Genomic DNA, 13,157 nt, shown 5'->3' on the forward strand with positions numbered 1-13,157 from the left:
GGCCTCAGGCTGAGAGCACTCCTCTTCCTTTTCCTGGTGCTCCTAGGACAGGGGTCCTCACACAGGGCCCCACGACACTCAGGACCCTAGCCCACAGACACTGGAGAACCAGCCGTGTGTCCTCAATACCTTGCTAGGCTTTGGTCCTAGGATCAGCGCTACTGGGACGGGTTCTGGGGGAGTCTCAGAGCCCCTTCCCGACAGATGGGCTTCTCCAGTCTCTCTGTTACTGCTCTCCGGCCGCCTCACTCCCCATTCAGACACACACACACACACACCACCCCCCAGCAGTGAGGCCACTAGGGTCCCACACAGCTGAGGCGCCTTCTGGGATCCTTGCCTCTGGCAGGGACTATCAAAGGGCACTGGCAGGGAGAAGCTCCTTCCACTCCTGGCCCCTGTCCAGCCGGGTCCAGCGCCAGTGTGGGGCTGCTGGGAGATGAGGTTCTGCAGGGTATTAGCAGCAGAGCTGCATTTAATAAAAGCCAAAGAGCTTCCGAATACGCATGTTGGAGGAAAAAGAGGCAGTTGGAGCTCAGTAGCCACAGAGCAGAGCTGGGGCCCCAGGTCCTCAGGGTCGGAGACCTCTTGGCTTGGCTGGATCATGAATCCGTGGCACAGGCACTACTGGATCTGTTCTGGACCCTGGGGCTGCAAAGATGTGTGACCAGTGGTGGGAGATAAGCCCAGGGCTTCTCTCTGAAAACTCTCAGGAAACACCACCTCCCAGCAGCCTTGGTGGGACTCTTAGCCTCCATCCTCCCACACTTCCTTCCTCCTTCCTCCCCTCCTCCTCTCCCCCCTCCCCACCCCTCCTCTCTTCTCCCCTCCTCCCCCTTCCCCTCCTCCCCTCCCCCTCCTCCCCTTCTCCCCTCCTCCCTCCCCCTCCTCCCCTTCTCCCCTTCTCCCTCCCCTTCTCCCCTCCTCCCTCCCCCTCCTCCCCTCCTCCCTCCCCCTCCTCCTCCTCTCCCCTCTCCCCTCCTCCTCTCCTCCCCTTCCTCCCTCCTTCCTTCCCTCTCTTCCTTTGCTCTCTCTGTCTTCCTCCTCCCCTCCTCAATGTCTGTGGAGGGTGATGTCCTGGCCTAAGCTGACCTCAGTCCTGCTGGTTTGCATGTTTCTAAAGGTCACCTGACTGTGGGGTGGAACACAGATTTAGTGATCTCCCTGGACATGACCTCAGGGAGAAGAGTGTTTTTGTAAACAAAGTTTTTTAAAGTTTAGCTTAAAAGGCAGCCCTGCAGACAGGAATGGGAAGTGAAAGGAGGGCTCTGGGAAGCCCAGGCAGCCGCTTCCCCTGGCCAGACCAGGCCCCAGCCCCGGTGGGCAGCACCTCCCCTGCTCTCCTCAGGCCACCTCCCTCCACCCTCCTGAGAAACTCCTGCCACCCACCTGAATCTCCTCACGCTGTGCCCCTGACCCTGCCACTTGCTGTAGGCCCCCGGCAGCCCATCCTGCTGTCCATCAAGACCCTTGGGCATGGTCCCTGGCCAGGTAGCCCACCCAGCCTCCTGACACGCCCTAGCTGGACTCACTGCTCCAGGCTTCCCCCTACGACCCTGGCCTCTGACTGCAGACATCAGGTGCCCAGGAGCTGCCTGGACCCTTCCTTGGTCATGGACGGGGCTGCAGTTAGACCTCTGCCCAGACTCCAGACTTGAACATCAGTGGACTCCCGACTCCAGGGAGCTGCAGGAGCCCCCTCGCCCCCAGCATGAGCCCCTGGTCTCCTCCCCTGGGACCCAGCCTCCTGGAAGGCCTGCACAGTCTGCTCCTCCCTCCTGCCTCTGCCCCTTGAGCAGCTGGTCAGCGAGTCCAGGACTCCCTCCAGAGGCCCTCAGCAGCACCTCTCCCTTCCCAATGCAGCCTGAGCTGGGGGAGGAGCCCTGAAGGGCCTGAAGTCAACTTTTTTGTTTTTTAAGTTTCAGACTCAATTCAGAACATCTTCCCCCTTTGTCCAAAACCCCCTTGTGGCTCTCATCTCCTGCTGTTGGGGGACAGACGGCTGGACGCTGAGGAAAAAGCAGGAAGCAGGTGTATCCACGACAGCCAGGTTCAGATGGAAACGGCTTTCGCTATCACCCATCAAGCCTGAAACAGACAGCCTCAGGCTGACACCCAGCGCGAGGAGGGTGAGGGGCTCCCGTCTGCCCAGGACCACACAAAGCGTCTCCAGAACAGTGGAGCCAGGCCTGGTGCCCACCAAGGGCACCCTGCTAAAACCAGCGCCCAGGAAAGGGAGAGCCCCTTCCCCTTTCCTTCTGCCTGCAGGCTCCTTTGGAGGGCAGCGGCCTCTGGGAAGCCCCCCATTACCCCCCAGGCTGCAAATCCTCTGACAAAACTTTTTTGCTGAGAGTATCAGAACCATTATCATGAGGGTTCCCCATGAGCCTAGTTAAGATCTCCTGTGGAGGAGGGGACCATACACTGCAAAATGAGAGCCCAGATCCTCAACAGCAGCCTGTCCCACATCCACTGCCCCAGCCTCCTGCCCCGCCATCCTGGGAGGCCCCAAGGGCCCTGGGCTTTCCCCAGGACCAAGTCCCCAACACCGTCCCAGGGCTGGCCCCTCACCTGGTATGAAAGGCCAGCCCCTCCTGTCTCCTTGCCCTTGGGAGTCATCGGCTGACTCCTAAACCCAGTTCCTCCAGTGGTCTCTCCACCACCTCTGCCCACCCCTGCGCCCAAAGTCAGGCTGGCCTCCTCTGTCCACTGCTGACGCCAGGTGCCCACAACAGTCACTGGCACAGAGTAGGGGCACGGGAAAGACCCGGTGCAGGACAAAAGAGCACCCCAGGCTGAGGCTGAGGCCAGCAAGAGGTCCTGAGGTACCACTGCCTAGGGACACTGTGGCCATGCTGGCCACCATGGCAGAAGGGCCTCGAGAGCCCTCCTCAGGCATGCTGGCCATCAAGCAGCACACTGACCAGTGGAGGCTCCCACAGGGTCTTTATTAGGGTTTCACAAGGAAATGCAGCCGCCCCCTTTCCAGCCTTGGACAAAGCGGCTAACACAGGTCAGGGGTCTCCCCGGGACCTCGCCCACGTACTTCTCTCCTCCATCCACTCTAAGGGCCTGCAGGGGCTGGAATCCCCCTTACAGATGAGGTAGATGCCGTAAGTAAGGGTCGTAAGGGACGAGGACCCAGGGGCAACCCAGAGGGTGAGAGTGCTGCCCAGGAGAACAGCATGGTGCCCGCAGAGCCCCAGCTTCCTCTCCATCCCCCAGCCACCTGCCCAGGGCCTTTCAAGGGTGGGCTTCACCAAAGGTGCTGGGGACAGACGACCTGTCCTGAAAAAGGCCGAAGCTGTGTCTGCAGGGAACGGGGTAGACACACTGGAACTGCCAGCTGGGGCGTCAGGACACTGAGCCAGGCTTCCACAGTGACCTGGGTCTCTGGTGGCCCCTGGAGCCACAGCCCCCCAGCAGAGGAAGCAGAGATCCCCCTGTGCCCGGCGGAAGCTGGACACAATGAGGCCGCCTGGGTACAGATGCTGTGAAAAATGTTTTTAAAATGAAAGATAGTAGCACTTCCAGAAATGCTTTAGAGGCAAAGAGGAAGCCTGCAAAAGTGCTGAGCTTCTAAATGTCTCATTTCAGAAAGGAAATGGTTCTCTATTCCCAAAGCCCAGGTGTCCAGACCTCCAAGGAGCCCCCGAGGGAGGGAAGGCCTCCAGCAGCCAGAGGCTCAGAGGAGCCCTGAGAAGGAACGATACTGCTGGATTTCCGGAGGGACGAGGCCCTCGCTGCCCCTCACACCCCAGTCTCCCCAGGCACAGGGTCACCAGTGTCCAAATCTGGAAATCAGGACACGCCATCCACAGCAGATAGATAGAGATGAGGTGGTATGTGCCCACAATGGAATACTATTCAGCCTTAAAAAAATAGAAAAAGGTCAGGGGCCTTTGTGACCTTTGTGACCAACACGGATGAACCTGGAGGACTCTTCTCAGAGGAATTGCAGAGAGACAAGCATCTTGGTCTCCCTTACAAGCAGAACCTGAAAACCTGGACTCACAGGGCGGAGGCTAGAGTGGCATCTGCAGGGTGGAGACACTGGTCAAGGGCTTGAGTCTCAGTTCAGGAAGAGTCCTGGAGGACTGGCATGCAGCTTGGGGACGATGGCCAATGTGAGCACTGGGAGGTCCCTAGGAGAGCAGGTTTTAAACACTCTCCTCCCTGGAGCAAGTGTGCGCTTGATTTCCTCCTTCTCCAATGCATGTGCACGTATCAAAAACTTATGTTCTAGGCTGAGGCAGGAGAATCTCAAGTTCCAAGCCAGCCTCAGCAACAGCGAGGCGCTAAGCACTCAGGGAGACGCTGTCTCTGAATAAAATGCAAAATAGGGCTATGGCTCAGTGCCTTGTCCAGGGCCTTGAGTTGGATCCCCAGTAACCCCTGCAAAAAAGAAAATCACATCCTACGCATGGACGTAATGCTACTTGTAGATTAAAAGGAGGTCGGGACACAAGGACTAGGAAATGGTCCCCCCTGGTCTGCAGCTACGTTCCTAGGGAGATCTTGCAGGGGCTGCGGGCTCTGCTCATCCCGCCCTGATGCTCGACTAAGAACGGCACTGGTGGAAGTCAGACCACTGGAGATGGACCCCTGCCTTCCCCTCACCTCACGTCCTCCACCACCCTGAGGGTCTGTTTGCTTTGAGCCAAGGGCTGGAGGCCAGGGGGCTTGGTGCTCTGATCCTAGCTGGCCCTGTCCCCGGCACAGGGGACAGTGGTCCCAGGTGCACCTCTAGGAGAGAAGGTGGTATCTGACGGCAAGGTTTGCCAGGGCCTGGGCGGAGGGAAGAACCACCCAGTCACAGCCCTGCCCCCGACACAGGCTCCCTCCTCTGACATGCCCACTTAGACTGTGTCAGTCAGCCTGCCCCCGAGGTGACCAAACTTCAGAGAATCAACTGGAGGGAGGAAGATCTACTTTGGCCCACGGTTTCAAGGTCTCAGTCCCTGGTCAGTTGGCTCCATGGTCAGCTGGCTCCATGGCTCCTGGGCCATGTGAGGCAGAACCTTACGGTGTAGGACCAGGTGGCAGGGGCCACCCACCTCCTGGCAGCCAAGAGGCAGAGAGAGAACCAAGCCCAGGGACAGAACATGCCCTCCAGAGTCACCTGGAGACCCGCCTCTTCTGACTCATGGCTTGAGTTCTCTCCCACCTCCGATAGTGCCACCTTCTGGGGCCACGGCTTCAGCTTCGGGGGACATCGCAGATCCAAACCACGATGGATGGGGCTCCCCAGGAGACTGCAGCACCAGGGCCTGTCCCTGTGCACATGATTTCCCTGAGAGGGACACCAGAGGTGGGTGAGAGGAGGAGGGAGACTGGACAGGAGGCAGGAGAAAGGAGCCATAGAGGCACCCGTGGTGGCACCCGAGGCTCGGCAGGGACATCTCAGGGAGAGGCCAGGGGGGCGCCTCTGAGTTGTTCCCGAGGATGGGAGAGGGGCATTCACTGGCAGTGTCCCAGACTCGTGGCCCCAGGCAGAGGTCACAGCGCCCGCTGGAGAAGGTCCCTGTGTGCAGGGAGGGGTGCCAACTGCATCTGCTCCAGCGTCCCCTCAGCTAGGAGTGGTCACCCTGCTCTGACAAGCCAGAGCAGGCAGCCAACCCCAGTGGACGGGAGGTGGCGTGGTCCCACAGGGCATGTGCAGGCTCTGGCGTCACCATGGCAGGTCTCATGAGGCTCCTGCTGGGTCACCTGGGCAACTGCTGACTTCTCGGTGCTCTCCTCGTAGCCCAGAGAGACAAGTCCTGCTGGCTGGGCCTTGGACTCTCCCCTAACCCTCAGCTCACCCAGCGTCTCCTGCCCGCCCCTGCCCTGCAGGCCCCACCAGCGTGAGACCAGCTGCAAGAATTCCAGCTCCTGTCCACGCGGAAGTCTGGGCGGATGGTCCTGAGCTGGCCCTGGGAGGCAGGATGGGGCGGGGGCACCTGGGCACAGTGCCAGGCTCACCCCATCGGTGCCCAAGGTAGACATCCACTGTGAGCAGAAGAGGGGGTTCTGTCCAGTACCCCTGTGGCCATCTGTGTAGGACTTCTGTCCTGGCTTTTGTTGGTGCATGGTGGGGCCTAGGTGGGTGCAGGCTTGAGGATGTGTGCCCCCGAACGCCTTCTGGGTGTGACAGCAAAGGAGCTGGGAGAGGACGGCAGTAGAGGCCCCTTCCTGCTCGGATCTCCCTATGGCCTGCCCTGCTGGCCTCTACAGTCGGCAGAGGACCCCACCACTGCCCCTTACACACACAGCCCGAGAGGCCCTATCCCGCCCCTTGCTGCCTCGACTCCCTTTCCTGCCCCCACCTTCCCGGGGCCCCTGTTCCTGGCCACGTCTTCGCCATGCCCGCCCTGTGCCAAGCTGTGCCTGTCTTGATCTCACACGCCTGAGGGACAGCCCCAGTGGCACTGGGTCAAGACCCAGAGGGTCCACACCAGCTTCATGATGCAGGCTCAGCGTGGAATGGAAACGTGGCTCCCGTTCAGAAAGGCCGAGGGAGGCCCGTGTAGAGGAAGCTCTGGAGCTTCTCCGACCTGCTGTCCTGGACATGCTGCCCTCCATGACTCCACCAGATCCCCAGCCGCCTGGTCCCTCAGTGGGTCTTCCTGCGAGATGGCTGTGCCCTTCCTGTGGGCTGGTCCAGTCCCACCGTGCTGGACGTCCGATCCCCACGGGGACTGCAGCCCCTCGCTGGATCTGCAGGTACCTGGACCAGGAGGGCGAGAGCGCCTCCCGCCCATGGCCACCAAGACTGTCCTCAGCCTCCAGAGCCACAGCCCATAGCTACTCTCCGAGCGCCCGCCGCCTTCTCCTGCTTGGCCATCTCTGAGGACCACATTTTCCATTCACTTAATATTTTTTCTTTGGAGCAACCATGTTTCCCTTCAACAGAGTTTCTCTGAGAGCCTGAACGCACTGTGCAATAGAGACCGACGGTGGCCACGCTTCTCAGGTGGGCCCTGAAGTACACTGGCCTACAAAATGTTCAAAATGCCCTTCCACCCGCAGCTAGACGCTCCAGTGCACCAGCCCTGCTGTGAGCTGTCCCAGGGGAAACATGGTGGCACAGAAGAGGGTGTTGTCCACCACGGCCATCCCCAGGGCAGGACCGCCTCACGGAGGGTGAGGGGCCCTAAAGTGGAGGTCACTTCTGGAAGCGTCTCGGGGCTGCGTCTTTGTGTCTGTGGGTCTGATGGGACGGTGCGGCGGGTGCCCCCTTGCCCTGGCCAGCTGCAGGGACTGGCCTTGGGCAGCAAAGCCAGAAGCCAGAGTGGAGCGCAGGAGCCCAGGGCAGGCCGTGGTGAAGGCCGCGCAGGCCCTGGGGACTCCTGGGAGTCCTCTCCTGTGGTCTGCTGACTTAGCGTGGATCTGCTTTAGAGAAAAACGCTAAAGAAATGAGTCCCAAGCAGTGTGCAGATGGGCCCAGGACAACCTGCCCACACTGCCCGCCCTGGCCCTCCCTGGGCCTGCCAGGCACAGCAGGCTCCCAGCCACACAGCGGCCCAGCCTGGGCTCCCACTGGACAGAGCCATGTCCTCCAGCTGGGCACAGGGGACGCCGAAGCATGGGGACTAGAAACCAGCAGCCAAAGGCCTTGGAGGTCCAGGCCTGATGTTCACCCTCGAGGGTCATCACCCCTGAGAGAGTGTCTTCAGCTTCACCTTCTGGTCACCTGCCACTTCACCAAGGCAGTGGACCACTTGCTTTTCAGGACAGAGGCTGGGACATCACCCACGGCAACTCTAAGCAGGTCAAGAGTCCACAAAGCGGAGAAAGCGAGGACATATCCGCAATGGCCGTTGGCCATGTGCAGCCTAAGTGCACCCCATGGCCCTTCCTGCATCTGTGTGATGGGGGACCATCCCTGCAGGCCACCGAGCCTGCGGGAGTGCCTCCAGTCTCCTCACCGCTCTCGAGGGCTGCGTTCCCAAGTTCCGTGTGTGTTTTAAATAGGCTGGACTTTCAGCACCCAGCCCACAGGCCTGGGGACAATGCCCAGCTCATCAGAGGCCCAATGGCCACCGCTCCTGCATGTTCTCAGCATGGTGGGCACATGTGGGGTGTGTGTGTGTGTATGTGTGGTGTGTGTAATATGTGTGTGTGTGGTGTGGGTGTTGTGTGTGTGTGATGTGTGTGGTATATGTGATGTGTGTATGGTGTGGGTGTTGTGTGTTGTGTGTGTGTTGTGTGGTGTATGATGTGTGTGTTGTATGTTGTGTGTTGTGTGTGTTGTATGTTGTGTGTGTGTTGTGTTTGGTGTGTACGTGGTGTGTGTATGTGGTGTGTGTGTGGTGTGTGTTCCTGGCCTCCCTGCCTCCACTTCATGGGCGTCACGCAGTGGAGGACTGGGGACACCCTCTTCTCTGAGCTGCCTACCCTTGCTGCCCCCTTTCCCGCTGGGGCTGCAGAGGCCTGGCCGGCCACCGTGGGGCCAAAGGTGGACTTGCTGGCCCCTGGCTATTCTCCTCACAGCAAGTCTAACCTCCAGAGAAAAGTAACTGACTCAAAATCTGAAGAGAAACTGGGGGATGGACACAGATCCAGGTCTGGCTGAGTGCCCCACGGTGGACACCAGGTCAACTTCCTGAACTGACCCGGCCTGCTGGACCCTCCCTACACCAGCATGACCTGCCCAGGGAGGGCCGAGAAGGAAGGAGAAGAAAGGCCCTCGTGTCCTTGTGTTGCTATAGCAAAGCCACAGGAGCCATCTTCAGATCCGCTGGGACTTTAAAAACGCACCCCCACGGCAGCTGGCTGTCCCCATCTGAACTCGGCCATGCACATCTGACAGCCCTGCCCGTGTCCTGAAGGGGCACAGCCCTCCCATGAGCCCCCACAGCTGGGGTGACAACCATGTCCCAGCCTGGATGTCACCCGAGTTAGACACTGGACAGCAGCCAGCGCGGGGTAAGGGGCGGGCCTGCAGGTCCCATGCAGATGCCATGCCCGTGCCGGGGCCTGGAGCACCTGTGTCGGTGCCCATGGGTGCCAGAAGCAGTCTCCTCAAGGGTGCCAGGGCCGTCGCGGTGGCTTCTGTCGGGCGTGTTGGGGTGGGTCTTTCAAATCACGTGGGGACTGCCCTGGGCTGGCGTGGAGAGTGAGGCTGCGGAACCCCCTTGAACACACACCTCAGGACTCCAGCCAACCCGCTGAGGAGAGAGGGCGCCCACCCGACTTGAATAGGAAAATCTGCTGTGAAATCAAAAATGAGGAGACTGAGGAGCAGCCCGGAACCCTTCAAGAAGGCCCAGACTTACTCAGTCCCCAGACTTGACAGGTGTTTGATCTTGGGCTGGAAGTTCCGGAAGGAAAACCACAGATCACCATCGAATTCGGCAGACAGGTGGCACCGGCTGTCCAGAGGCTGAGGCTCTGCTCTGTGGGGTTCCGCTGTCACCAGTGCCCGCCGTGGTGTCTACCCACTTCCTTGGCTCAGAGAGTCTCGCCTCTAGTGTGCCCAGGGCAGTGGGACTTCACCCACCTGCTCTTGGAGTGGCTTCAGGGAGAGGCCTGGAGGTGGGCAGTACCCTTGTCCTGCTGAAGGGGAGCATGAAGCTGAGGAGCTGCGCAAGATGGGGGTCAGCCTGGCCAGCAGCAGGTGTCGTGAAGGTGTTTTCAATTACAAAGATCTAAGCCTTCCAAGTTGGGAATGGTTGTGCTGCCCGGCTCTGTGAAGGAAGGACTTGGGAAAACCAAGGTTGGATAGGAGCTGGCGGGGAGTCTGCCTTCCTGGGGTTTGGTGGAGGCCTGACGACACCCAGATGCCGAGAACAGAGAGAGGCAATTTACAACACTGGGCACAGCCTCTGGACGACGTGGGAGACTCTGAACACACCCGGAAACGCTCAGAGAGCTTGAATCTAGAGACTATTAACAAACCGAGGCCTGTGGAGGGAGCCCTGAGCCAGCAGCTCTAAAACGGCTCTTAAGAACCATGTTCAGGGGTGGGCACCGTGTCAGCGACTCAGGAGGCTGAGACAGGAGGATCTCAAGTTCAAAGCCAGCCTCAGCAACTCAGTGAGGACCTAAGCACCTTAGAGAGACAGGACAACAACAAAACAAAACAACAACATTCAAAGAAGAAAATGAATAATATTAAGCCGTTCTTGATTGGGCCGATAGCTTCTTTTAGGTAATTTTTTTTTTCTTTTAGCTTACCACATTTTTATAAATTTGGACCAAACTATGAGTCTCCAAAAGATGAGCAGAATAGGGGTGATGTGGGTGAACTCGTTCCAGTGTGGAAATCTTCCATGTGTAATAAAAAGTTGAAGCCAGGTGTAGTGGGGCACGCCTGTAATCCCAGTGGCTCAGGAGGCTGAGGCTGGAGGATTACAAGTTCAAAGCCAGCCTCAGCAACTTAGTGAGGCCCTGACTGAAAAAAAAATAAACAAAGACAAGTTGAAAGAATGAGAAGGACACATTGCATGGGTCCCCTGGGAATGTTGGAAGTTGTAGAGAGGGACAGAGTGGCTAACTCCACCCACCCACAAATTCTATGGGTTCTGGAGAAAAATATGCAGGGGCCCAAGCCACAGGGGCCTTTGGACATCCCATCCTGTGAGGTCAGCCCAGCCCAAGGGACCCGTGCACAGGCAGGATGCCCTGCTGTGGACTGGAGGCCAGGGTCACTCTAGGTTGAGAGGAAGCTCTTCATCTAAAACGGCCCCTGCATGGGGGAGGTTCTGGAACCCGGAGGCTCAGATGCGGAAATGAGAGCTGGCCCAGAGGAAAGCCCCAGCTCCGGGGTGTCTGCAGGCCCCTGGCCTCCGGCCTCTGGAGGAACTGGTTCCACTGCCACCAGAGCCTAGATCCCCCCACATGCAAACGACTTCGGGAGAAATCGCACTTCTCCTTTCTCTAATTAAAGGCCACATGTAAAAAGTAGGCGTCTTCGGAGTCCAGCTCAGGGGCCGTGCACGCATCCCCTGGGCTGGCACATGAGGTCCCCGTCCCTAGAAGGCCACTGCTGCCCCTCTGGCAGACACTCTGGTGCCTGGCCTCCTTGCTGAACGGTGCCCGTGAGGTCCCCCTGCTGCTAGGGACAAAGCCCTCTCTGGAGTTGGTAGTGAGGGACTCACTGTGCCAGGCATATCTGGGGCTGCCTGTCCATGGCCCTGTCCTGTAGGCAGGCCATCACCACCCACCTTCCTCTCTCTCAGCACAGCTCTGGAAATGGACGGAGGAAAACCCACAGTGTGAGTGCAGCGTGCCCCTGGGCACAGGGCTCCTGGTTCTCACTGTGTGGGTGCGGCCTGCCCCTGGGTGCAGGGCCCTTGGTTCTCACTGTGGGGATGTGGCGTGCCCCTGGGCATGGGGCTCCTGGCCTCCCTGCCTCCCACTCCTGGGTCTCTGCCCAGGAGCCTCCACCCCTCCAGGTGACCCTCACTGCTGGAGGGCAGGGCATGCCCCAAAAAGGGAGGCCATGGGGGGGGGGTTGCTGGGGATGAGGGCTCTCAGTCGGGGTGCACTTCAGTTCAACCCAGGCCTCTGCCCACAGGGCCCCGCTCCAGGCCAGGGCTCCCCACAGCCCAGGTCGGTGCCCAGTGCTCTGTTGTGTACCCACAACTGCACTTGCCATCCACTGCCCTGAGTCAAGGGTGAAAACAGTGGGGGGCAGCCTGGCCTCGGGGCTCAGTAGCCGGGCCTGGACCATAATTGGCCACTCCTGCAGTGAGTCCTCAGAGGGGGGTGATTTGTGGTTTAGGTTTGGGAGAAATGCATGAAAGAGTGGGTGTCATCCCTCCCCAGCAAGCACCCCTGAAGCTGGCCAGCCCGGACCTCCTAGTCCCACTTGGAGGGGAGGAGGGTGGCCGGTGGCTCCCCGGCCCCTGCATGCCATCCCATAGCCCGGTGCCAGGGGCCTTTGCAGGCCACAGGGGCAGGTCCTTCCCACCCCACTGTCCCCAGCCCAGGGAGAGGCAGGACTCACTGACTGTGGCCATGGACAGCTTCTGGCCGCTGTGGAAACCTCCGGTGTTGAGAGCCACAGCCAAAGGGGCCCCAGCAAACTTCCAGCTGCCAGCAAACTTCCAGCTGCTGGCTGATGATTGGCTCACAGCGGCCCCAGCAACATCTAGCTGATTGGCTCCTCGGCCCCAGCAACATCTAGCTGATTGGCTCCTCTGCGGTGATGCTCATTGGGCTGTTTCCCTGCCCTCTCAGACCACGGAGCTGCTCATTGGGGGACTTTTTTGGCTCCGCCCACGTGACCCAGCCAATCGGCCTCAAGAGCAGGAGGATTGTGGGAGGTGGAGAGAAGCTTGTGTGGGAGAGAGAGGCTTGTGGAAAGCCGGTGGTGGCAGTTGAGGCTCTGAGGGTTTTTCCTGAGAGGCTGTTTTGTTTGGCGTGTGTGGTTCTAAAAATAAAGTTAGTTTCTTTTGACAAGTGGCTCCTGATTGTGCCCAGCCAGACTGCGGCACTCCGGGAGGGAGCCCAGTCCTCCCACAATGAGCCCACTGTCCCCTGAGAGGGCCCCTCCCCGGGAGCCCCCTTAAGCACCTTCCTGAAGCTCCTCTCACTGGCCCAGGCTGAGGAGGCCAGGGTCTTGTCCACCAGAGGCAGGATCGCCCACCCAGACCCTGCCCACCTTGGCCCCTTCCCCCTCCTCGGGAAGCCAAAGTCAGCCCAGGAATGGGGCCAGGCCCTGGGAGGGGAGGGGCAGTATGCTGCTGTCCCCTGCGAGGCTGGAAAGCAGAGGCCCTGAGCAGGCCCTCCCCGCAGGAGGCCAGGCCCTGGGGACTGCTTGACCAAGGCTGAGCTGCGGAAGTGCCCAGTCCTCCTTCCACCCTGCCTACAGGGAAGCGGCTGAAGGGAGGTGCTGGCCAGGAGCCTGGGAGCAGCCCTCACTGGCAGGACTCCCCCCAGGGCCCTTCTCCCTGCTCCTGCTACCAGGAGCCTGGAGCCCAGTGGATCCCAAGGGCAGCCACAGCCAGGGTGGGAACCCTTAGCTCAACCCAAAGCAGGTATCATCAGCGAAAGGGAGGGCACAGCCCCCTCTCCCACCTGCAGCCAGCCCTGTCCCCAGATGCCACCTTCACAGATAGCCGCAGGGCCAGCAGGGCGCCTGCCTTGGAGCAAATGGGCCCTAAGCTCTGTGGCTCTGGGACACAGGGGCCCTGTGGGTGGACAGTCCAGCTGGGCATGGGACCAGA

At 59.9% G+C, this 13,157-nt stretch overlaps 1 long non-coding RNA gene across 2 annotated transcripts; it reads right to left on the reverse strand.

The window, feature by feature from the left end:
* Positions 1 to 2,927: 2,927 nt before the first annotated feature.
* On the reverse strand, positions 2,928 to 12,072 carry LOC124100451 (uncharacterized). 2 transcript variants are annotated; one of them, XR_009227942.1, is made up of 4 exons: positions 11,940 to 12,072; positions 11,085 to 11,172; positions 10,162 to 10,378; positions 2,928 to 10,036 (listed from the first exon to the last, which is right to left on the reverse strand). It is a non-coding gene; the product is annotated as an uncharacterized LOC124100451 (long non-coding RNA). The 2 variants fall into 2 exon arrangements; XR_009227941.1 differs by having other exon boundaries at positions 11,936 to 12,061.
* Between the last annotated feature and the right edge of the window lie 1,085 nt (positions 12,073 to 13,157).

The sequence above is a fragment of the Marmota monax genome, unplaced genomic scaffold (genome assembly GCF_021218885.2).
Source record: "Marmota monax isolate L192 unplaced genomic scaffold, Marmota_monax_Labrador192_F-V1.1 WCK01_AAM20220418_F8-fsc00238, whole genome shotgun sequence".
NCBI classification, from domain to species: Eukaryota; Metazoa; Chordata; class Mammalia; order Rodentia; family Sciuridae; genus Marmota; species Marmota monax.